This window comes from Molothrus aeneus, chromosome 14, assembly GCF_037042795.1.
Source record: "Molothrus aeneus isolate 106 chromosome 14, BPBGC_Maene_1.0, whole genome shotgun sequence".
Classification (NCBI taxonomy): domain Eukaryota; kingdom Metazoa; phylum Chordata; class Aves; order Passeriformes; family Icteridae; genus Molothrus; species Molothrus aeneus.
This window is the reverse complement of record NC_089659.1, coordinates 8,607,001-8,616,849: the sequence shown is the minus strand read 5'-3', so window position 1 is coordinate 8,616,849 and position 9,849 is coordinate 8,607,001.

Sequence of the window (9,849 nt, the reverse complement as noted above, 5' to 3'; positions counted from 1 at the left end):
AACAAGCACTGCCTTGCCACTTTATTCCTTTTCCTCTCTCCCGGCCAACTTGAGGGCAGTAAGGCCCACCTTTGAGGGAGGAAAAGTTCTGCTCCTGTCCAAGTAGGCAGTTTCTACCTCACTCAATTTTTCTACTGTTTGCAAACCTTTCAGGTGTTTGTGGGTTTCATGATACTTTGCTGTTTCTTCCAAAGCCACAGCCTTGGGAGTCAGATCATTAAAAATCAATAAATCCCATCTTTCATGGCAAACATGATCTGAAGGTCATCAGGCCCATTCCCTACCTCAAAGCTTGTATCACCCTTAGTTTCTAATCTGTGCCTTTGAGGATACCAACCTCAGCCCCTTCAGGCCACCTATTTCAGTGCTTTGCTGTCAGCAAGAAACTTCTCCCCATTGCTACCTGGTTGTCAGCCCATCCTAGCTGACACAGGAATTATCCCCTTGCAGCCATCCTCACTGGGCTGGACACCTCTGCCTCCATGTTAACCAGCCACAGCTCCTTCAGACCCCTCAAAGCTGGCATCTTCATAGTATTTGTCACTTTGGACTGGACATGGTGCACCTCTTTCATCAAGGGACCCATCCAAAGCTGAGAACCGGTGAACTTTGCTCATCATGTGACATCATTTCACAGACTTACCTTATTTTACAGATTATAAACTCACAAACGTTTGTGCTTTTTGTAATGGTGTAACAATGTGTTAAGAGAAAGAATAGGCATCTGACCATAATGTTTACAAATAAAACCCTCAGAACACTGCAGGAAAAAGCTAATAAAAGGAATGGCATTGTCATAAAAACTGTTATTGTTTTTGTAAAAAATTGCAGGAGGAAAGGAAACAACATTTCCTACTTCTTAAGGCAAGAATGGCTGTGCTTGTCACACTACAATATAGCCTTTATCATGTGAGAAACTATCCATACCACTCTAAATAGTTTAAACAGAAACAATAATAAAAAGCCCTGGTGAATCTCTGCTGTTTAAACCTACATTTCTTCCAGCTTGGCATGGCTCTTCCATGCTTAGTTCCATCTACTCCTCTCTGGCTCTCAGGCACAATCCTGCTTCTACAAAGACATTCACACAATTTTCTGGGACAGATTTTATTTTTGAAAAGGTATCTAGGGACATATCACAGTATTTGCTTCTCAAGAACTTTTATTTATTTTTAACAAACCCCATGACACGTGGGCTGAAACTACTTCAGAAAATATTTTCAGAGAAGACTCATATTTATTCATCAGTATGGCAGTCAATTAAAAATAAAGGCTACATCTTGACAAAAAGGCTTCTTCTTTGTAAAGAGTCCTTTTTTTCCCCATGAAAATGTTTTCTCTCACTGAAATACCTACATTAGAAGGAAAAGGTTAACAGAAACCAAGAGCCAACTCCTTTTGTTTATATAGTTAAAAATCAAACCACTTGATGCACCTGCTGTGGGAAAGGGAGCTGCTCCAGGAGACTGCTCCACCAGAGCTGGGGGCTCTGCTGGAAGTGTCAGGAGCTGCAAAGCTGCTGCCCCAGCCCTGCAGGAATTCACAAGCCTGGGGAATGATCTCCATCTGCAGCATGGCCACAGGGCTGTCCCTGCCCCACTGAGCCTGGGCAGCCTCTGATGGGTGCCCCATGTGTGTCTTGGGCAGTGCAGAGGCTCCACAGGAGAGCCCTCCATGGACCACTGAGCTGCAGAGCAGCAAGGGACAGGGTGCTAATGCTCACCTGGGTCTGAAAGTGCCATAGATGGAGGATAAGAATGAGCTGGCAGGTACAGAGTACTGGAGAAGGCTGCTGTTCCAGAAGCTGTTTGGGTTTTTTAAAGTAACTCTCTTTCAAATAGTTTGATCAGATAAAAATTAAAAGCTTGCTTGGCCTGGCAGGTGTGAAACATCCCCTTTCAGAAAGGCAGATGCTGAAGGGGCTGACACCTTCTTTGTGCTGCATTTTCATTTTATTTCTGGGAGGCTTCACTGAGCTCAGAACTATGGTAATGCTCTGCAGAACTAAAGCATGAACTGCTCAGATACCCAGTACAGCTCAGTGCCCTTGCTGACATCTCCTACAGACACAAATTATTTGTAGGCCATCTGCAGGGCACTCCAATCTTGGTTCTGATTTCTCATCATGCACCTCTCCTTCAAATTGCTGCACATCTTCCTCAGCACTTGGACACGCACAGATTTATAACATAACCACAGGCCAAGCAGATTTTATTGGGTAGACACTGAGTGGCATGTAAAGGAAGAGGAGGAATTTAGGAACTGTAACCTGACAGATTGGTAGTCAAGACCCCATTCCATGACCTAGGTGAGCACAGGACCATCTAGACCCACCTCACCCTTTAGACCTCCTAACACAAAGCATAACAAAACCTGGAACAGATAATACTGATCTCACAAGAGTATTCATAGCCCAGTGAAAATAGCAGCTAGCTGGAAAGGCTGCTGTCCATACCTCTTTATCATACATCATGTCACAATGTAAGGAAATAACCTTCTTTTGCTTTACAATGTGTGGACACTTCCCAGTACCCTCATTAGTCAAGACAGTCCCTGGAGGGCAGGTCAAAACCAAGAGCAGCATTGTATTAAGAATGATGGATGTGCTCCTGGCACCCACAGTCACCCTGCAGTTCCCAGTATGTGCTGTAGTTAACTGCACCAGAAAGATTTAGTGCCAAAACTGCCATACCCAGAGAGCCCATGATCAGCCATGTGCCTCTCCATGTCTCATGCTGGAAAGTCCAGCCCCACTCTTCCTCCCATCTGATTGCTTCTGCAATCAGTGAAATATGCAGAGACATTGCCATCATTCTTTTACTTTTATTTTACTATTATTTTATTTTTATTATCAGGCAAAACAGTGACAGCCATTATAATGCTCTCTGTCATAATACTATAATTTTTAATGGATGTCCTTTGCCAGCAGAGAAAAAAGAAAAAGCAAACTGGTCTTTCTCTGTGTGAGGGATGGGCTGAAAACCAGCATTAAACCCTCCTTGTGGGGCTGGGCTGTCTGTCCCTGCCTGGTGCTGCAGTGCAGAGGGAGCTGTGATCCCTGTTGGTGCCCTGTGTTTGTGCCCAGGGCTGGCACTGGCCACTGTCACCAAGGCAAGGGGCAGTCCCAGCCCAGGGATGGGGCAGCTGCAGCTGCAGGGGCCAGGTTTGAGCCCCACTTTAGCCTGTGGCAGCTCAACTGATCCAAGTGCTCCCTTTCACACACAGGCAAGCCCTCAAGGTGCAGAAATACCAATGGGAAAGGTATTGCACAAGCTTACAGCCACTGCTCTAAAAGAATGGAATTGCTGGGCAGTAGGACAGTGCTCCTAAGGCAGCCAAGGGCTGTCCCAGGGAGAAGGCACATGGCTGAACAGCAAAGAGTCTGTTCTGCCTGTGGCCACACTCACACCACCAACCCTCCTTCTCTTTCTCTGTGCTCACATCCCCCCTCTCACTGTAATGAAATGAATATATAAAATACCTGCCTTTTGTTTAGTTGTTGTGAAACTCCACAGCATCATGAGAGCTCTTCCAAGGTACATTATTTTCTCCTAATTTGCAATAAACCACTTGCAGCTCTGAACTGTCTACTCCTCTGCTGACTAAGAACAGCTGTGAACTACAAGAACAGAGAATCTGTTTAATTGCTTTCTGAAAAGCTATTCCACTGAAAATGTGTCACTGCACTGACTGCAATGATATTTTGTCTGACTTGTTGCAGAGAAATGAGAGAGACACCTACAGCTCCTACCCAAAAACCTCCTACCCAAAGCCCTCCTAAGCAGCTAAGTCATACACAAATGGCCTTCAGGTGGAGAGACAGCTGATAAGATAAAGAATAACTTCAAACAAAGGAGGTAACTGTGGTCTCCCAGAGCAGTCCACATCCAAACACATCTGTTACCATCACACAGGAAATGTCAAGGCCAAATTCTGGCAATGCCAGGTACAAATGCCAGAATTGCTCAAGCTCAGCTACTCACAGACTTTAGAGATATTTTTCTCTATTCATTGAGGGCTGTACATGACAGAGTGCCATTCCCACCTCAGACAGAACAAAGAGCAGCTCATGCTGCTGGTAGCCCCCAGTGGGGGCAGCTTTGGCAGGCCGTGAGCTAGAAGAGAGCAGCTCTGACCCTAGAGATGGCTCTCCCCTCCAGTGTGCATCCCAGACCAAAAAAACTACTGCTCAGTTCATTCTGAGCACAGCCCTGGGTGGTTTCTCTCAGATCAAGTCATTGCTCCACATCACACTTTCCAATAACATCCAGCATGATGGAGAATCTCTGCTGCTTTATTAAAATCTCTTCCCTCCCCCTCCCCTTAGGCAGCTTTAGTGAAGGATGTCCATTGAACAGGAATGGCCCTGAGATGGCACAGAGGAATTGCAGGAATTTATCAGAACAAGCAGGTCTCCAGCCCAGCCCCTCAAGAGCAGCCAGTAGAAGATATTTCAGAACAATACAATGCTAAGCCAAAAAAATGAGCAAACTCTCCCTGTTCAGTGCATGTGAGGAATGCTTAACTGAGGAAATGGGTGAATTCTGCCTGTTTGCACTCAGCCTCAGAAATACCTTGGCTTCCAAAGAACATCCCAGACCCAGGACATTACAGAAGGGTCAGTTAAGGATGCATTAGGATCTTTGCTCCCCTCTATATTTTTACACAATGCAATATAACCATCACACGAATAATTATCTCCACTGAACTCTACTCATCTCCTTCTAACAAGGAACTGCATGGGTGGAATTTGCATTGCACACAATTTACTTCCTTTTAGCCATTTTCAATTAAATGAACCATCCTTTAGTTACCACCTAGGGTAAACAAAAGACTGAGCTTCTCAGTCTTAATCATTATTTCCTAGAACCAGCATTGCCAAAATAAAAACACCCATCACAGGAGAAGTCTGACTCAGATTCCTTAAGGTCAACAAGTCCTTTACTTGGTAATAAACTGATAATGCAATGCTATAGTCTAAATATTTGAGAGTTCTGTTTATTTCATAGGTGGGAACTATTTGCAGAGCTTGCAGGATGTAGTTCATTGTAATTCTGCAGATTGCCAGAACACAAATAAACAAGCACAGCCACCAAGGGGACACCAAGAAATCCCCTAATGTCCCAGTGAACAGGGGTGTCTGGATCTCCAGAGAGGATGCTTTACCTCAGAGACTTTGCTCTGTCACCCTGCTGGACCCACTGTGCCTCCATTCACTCCCAGCACAGGCATTCCTCTCCCAAGAGCTTTGCTGGAGGCAAGGGGGAAGCCTCCCACACCTCCACTAAATGGCTTTGGGGTGGGGGCAGGGGCTTGTGCTGAGCTTTGCTCTAAATCTGCACTTAGGTCCTCAAGAAAACGAGTTCTACGAGGATTTGCATTCCCTATTTATTAGTTTGTAACAGCCCTTCACCCCCACAGCTTAGCTTAGGGCTTCTCATGGACATCTTGCTGTGCTTCTGCCACACTGACATTTCCATCAGAGAACATCCTGGTGGCCAGGCTTCCCTTTCAGCCAAGGGAGAACAGGCTTGTTACATCACCTTTTAAAACTCAGCTGTCCTGCTAGCAGGGTTTCTAGATGCCACCTGGTATGATGGGTGCTCCTAAGAGCATCTCCTCAGCTGTTACATTTGAAAAGGTAAGGGCAATTAAATGGATGGTATCTAAAAGTGAGCAGTAGCAGCTTAAAGCTAGAACATTGCAAGTATTTAAATTAATCATCTCCCTGTTGTCCTTTGTCACCCACTCATCCTCAGAACCCAGATATTTTCAATATGAAAAATGGGAGGTGGAATATAAGTTTTGTCTGAGTTCAAACAAAGAAAATGCAGAAATGGAAGATGAAGAAAAAAGCAACCACCCATGAGAACTTCTGTCTATTATTTTTGACCCAGAAAAATATTTGCTGACCTCAACTGTGCTTTCTTCCAAACATAATTTCTCCATGTTTGCCTGCAGTGGTGACATGTCTTAAATTGCTTTCCTGACCCTGCTTGTTATGCCCCAATAATTGTGAGCTTGCAACACCTACCCTGGTCAGGAGCCCTCCAGATCAGAAGACATTTCATTTAAAAAAACCACAATGTTAAAACCACCTCATTTTGTAACAGGGTGAAGTTAAAAATATGCAGGGCCCAATTCCTTTGTACTCCTGTGCCTGCTGAGCTCAAGGCATGAGGCGTGGTGATAAATCCCAAGGGAAAACAGTGCTGTTTGTTTAGGAAACTTTGCATACTGAGGGATCCTTCCTTCTGGTCACTGATTATTTTTAAGCCTCAGCCACGCCTGGATGATTCTGAAATACCTTCATTCCAGTTTTGAGTTAACTGTAAAACAGCAGGGTGCATTGCATTGTTTGAGATATCTGGCAGGTACAATTCCCTCCAACACCCAGGAAAAGGAGTTTTAGAAACACTCTTAGGAAGTAATCACCAACCTGTAGCTTCTAGTTATTGATGCCAAAACTAAGAGGGTCTGCATCCAGAGGCTGGGGTCATCCCCCCTGTGATGGAAGGGGAGAAAATTGATGCCCAAGGTCCATGTCTGATCTGGGATCCATGACTTTTTCTCTTCTAGTTCCCAAACATGTGCTGAGGCCTAGACTGGTCTGTGCTGGGCCCAGACTGGTCTGTGCTGGGCCCAGACTGGTCTGTGCTGGCCCAGTTCTAGTGCAGAAATGCACTACACTAAAATTTTAACTAAAGCTGTTTTACTTTGTCACTCTGGCATACAGTGAAAGGAAACTCAGGGGCAGTGAGCCCATGTCTGATCTGCCACATCCCCTGCTTTCACACACCTTGTCCCATGAAAAAACAAATTCATACATAGGAATATTTTCTTTTTTAACTGGCCACTTTCCTTCCAGAAATAATGTGACTTTCCAATGCAAACCAGACTCAGTCATTTATTCACCCACTGCAGCCACTGTACGCTCTAGGAGCAGGATGACCTGAGTGGCACAGGAGGCCCTGGCAGCACCCATTGCATACAAGAAGGAAAATGCACCTGATTCCAGTGTCTGTCCCCTGCAATGCTTACAGGTAGGTGAAAGGTTTAAGTCTGCCCAGTGAAGGGTGACATCCAACACCCACAGCCATGAGGAGGCTGACTCTACCAGAGATGGGTAGTGTCAATTCACAAGGAGATTAAAAGCGAATCAGATTCACTAATTTCAACACAAAACCACAGTTCTCATAGCAGGTTCTCTCTACTGGACAAAGTTGCAGTAGGTTAATTAGCTACAAGCACAGCTATAAACAGATGTGCTTAAACTAGCACAAATCTGCATGTGGACATGGCCTGTCATTTAGTTCAGTTTAACATAAAAGTTTAGACAAACTTGAGTGGGAAGTCCAAACACAGATTGCACTGATTTAATTAAATCACTAAAAATAAAATCAGTACCAGATGATCATCTGGTACCACTTCCTTGCACAGACAAGGTGTTTCTTCCATCTGTGCAGCTCCATGAATACTTAGCAAATCTTGAAGGAAGGTGGAGAAAACAGACTTTTTGGATAAAAATAACAAGGTCATCTGAACTGTTGAACAATGTAGTTTTATTTCTAGGTGCTTAAGCTGAATAAGATTGGGAGCTTTTATATAAGCAGTGACAACTGTAATTCTGCCCTGACACAACTGTATGATGATGCTGCTGTTGTGTAAAATGCACATTATGCTGCAGAGGGTAAGGTGCCTGCCCAGGGACACTCCACAGTGGTGACTCTGCTTTGTGCAGTCAGCCCTGGGAGCGCAGGTCTGCAAGAAGGGAACAGCTTGGGCTGAAGCTCCTGAAGCCATGGAGGCTCAGCCAAGCAGCCACCCAGAGCAGTTCCCAGCAGCATCCTCCCTGGGTGAGTTTCTAATCCCATCTGTTTTGGCTCTCCAAGATGAACTGTACCATTAGGTTTAACTTGCAAAAAAAAAAGTAACTTAGTTTTGAATCAAGTGTCACTAACAAGCCCTTCTTTTCCTCAGGCTCCGACGCCTCTTTACACCCCAGGACAGCCTTGTACTCCTTATAACTTTGTTGCAAACATTTATCATTGTTTTGTTTTTCTCTCCAGCTCAACCCACACACTCCCCTGCTACATCTCTGAGTGCAGATAACAATATTGATTTAAATGCAATCAAAGCGAGCCTCGTGTACAATGAACACTTTGTCCCACACTGTGCCATACTGTGGCAAGGGCTGCCCCTTTCCCAGGGATGGAGGCCCATTAAAGGGATACAATTTATGAGTCCAGGAGGAAAAAAAAAAAAAACAAGTTTGCACTTCAATTACAGAATTGTGCAGGAGAGCAGAAACTTGGGTCACCACGTGGAGTTTCTCAGATATTCTGCCAAAGGTGGAACAGGGAGGGAGGTAAAGGAATTGAGTTCAGCCCTCAGAACCAGCTAACTCCTGCCTGCTGACACCCTCACTCACACAAGTTCCACAGGTCAGCAGATCTCCACTGTCTGACCATGCCCTGTGGTCTGCCCCAGGGGCAGAGATGCAGGGGTCTAGAATGGTTTACAGCATCACTGGAGAGAATAAGCTCCACTGCAAACTATTTCATGTGAAAATGACTCAGTGTCAAAGCAATCCAAGAAAGGCACAAGGACCAAACAGGTCATAGGTTACCGTGGCTTATACAACAGCATTGATCACACAGGAGAGATGGCTGCAAAGGGAGCAGAAATTAAAACATGCTGGTTTTATTGCCATGTCAAGCATTTGCAACAATGAAGCGTGAACAGGGAAGTAAATAAAACCAGGATAGAGAGGGTAGACCAGGAAAATACAGATAAAACAGCAGAAGTCACAGGGAAGTGACACTTAACATTCCACGTTTTCACGAGTTGCTTAGAATACAAAGTGGGGAAGTAGTAACAAAAAGTATACTATAAATCATCAAAAGTACCCCTTATTTTCTAGGACTTTCCTTTTTTGAAAGCTTTTTATGTCAGATTTTTCTCTACAGAGAAATTTGTGGATGCCTCATCCCTGGCAGTGTCCAAGGCCAGTCTAGATGAGGCTTGAGCAGCCTGGTCTAGAGTAAGGTGTACCTGCCTTGGAATGAGATGATCTTCCAACCCAAACTATTCTGATTCTATGATCCCTCTGAAAACCAGCAACTGCCTCACAAACTTCATTTTAATAGATGGGACAAAAACCACTCTGGGACTAATTGCAAAAGGCAATTCATCAATGCAAGATGAGATACACTTTGATTTGACAGCCCAAAGTCCCGGCCAGACGCAGGGGACCGATGCCCCATGCCAAGGCAAGGCCCCGGCAGCCCGGTGGGCGGAACCAGCCCCGAGCCGTGCCGTGCCGGGCTGGGGAAGGCCGGGCCAGCCCCGAGCGCTGCCGCTGTGCCGGGCGCCGTCCCGACCCCGAGCGCCGCCGCGGAGCACACGGAGCACGCTGGAGCCCGTGTCCCCGCCGGCACTGCCGCCCCGCCACGGGCACCGAGGCTGTCCCCGTGTCCTGCCCGCTGTCCGGCCCGGCAGCTGCTCCGTGCAGCTCGCCCCACGCTCCCACCCGCTGCCGGGCCCCGCGTGCCCAGCGCACGGTGCCCCCGAGGCCAGACCCTGCTGGAAGGGAAGCCCCGGACCCTCCGGGCACCCCCGCGGCTCGGCTGGCCCGGGGGAGCGGCACCTGCGCCCGCTCCCAGCGCCGCCCGGCCGGCCAGCGAGGCTCGGCAGGCACCGGTGTGTCCCGGTGTGTCCCGGTGTGTCCCGGCGGCGGCTGTGCCCGGCACACGGACACGGGCACCGAGCCCGGCCGGGGCTGCTCTCCCGCTCCCCCCCGCACACCGGGGCTGTGCCCGGCACGGCGAAGCCCCGCAGCCCTTACCT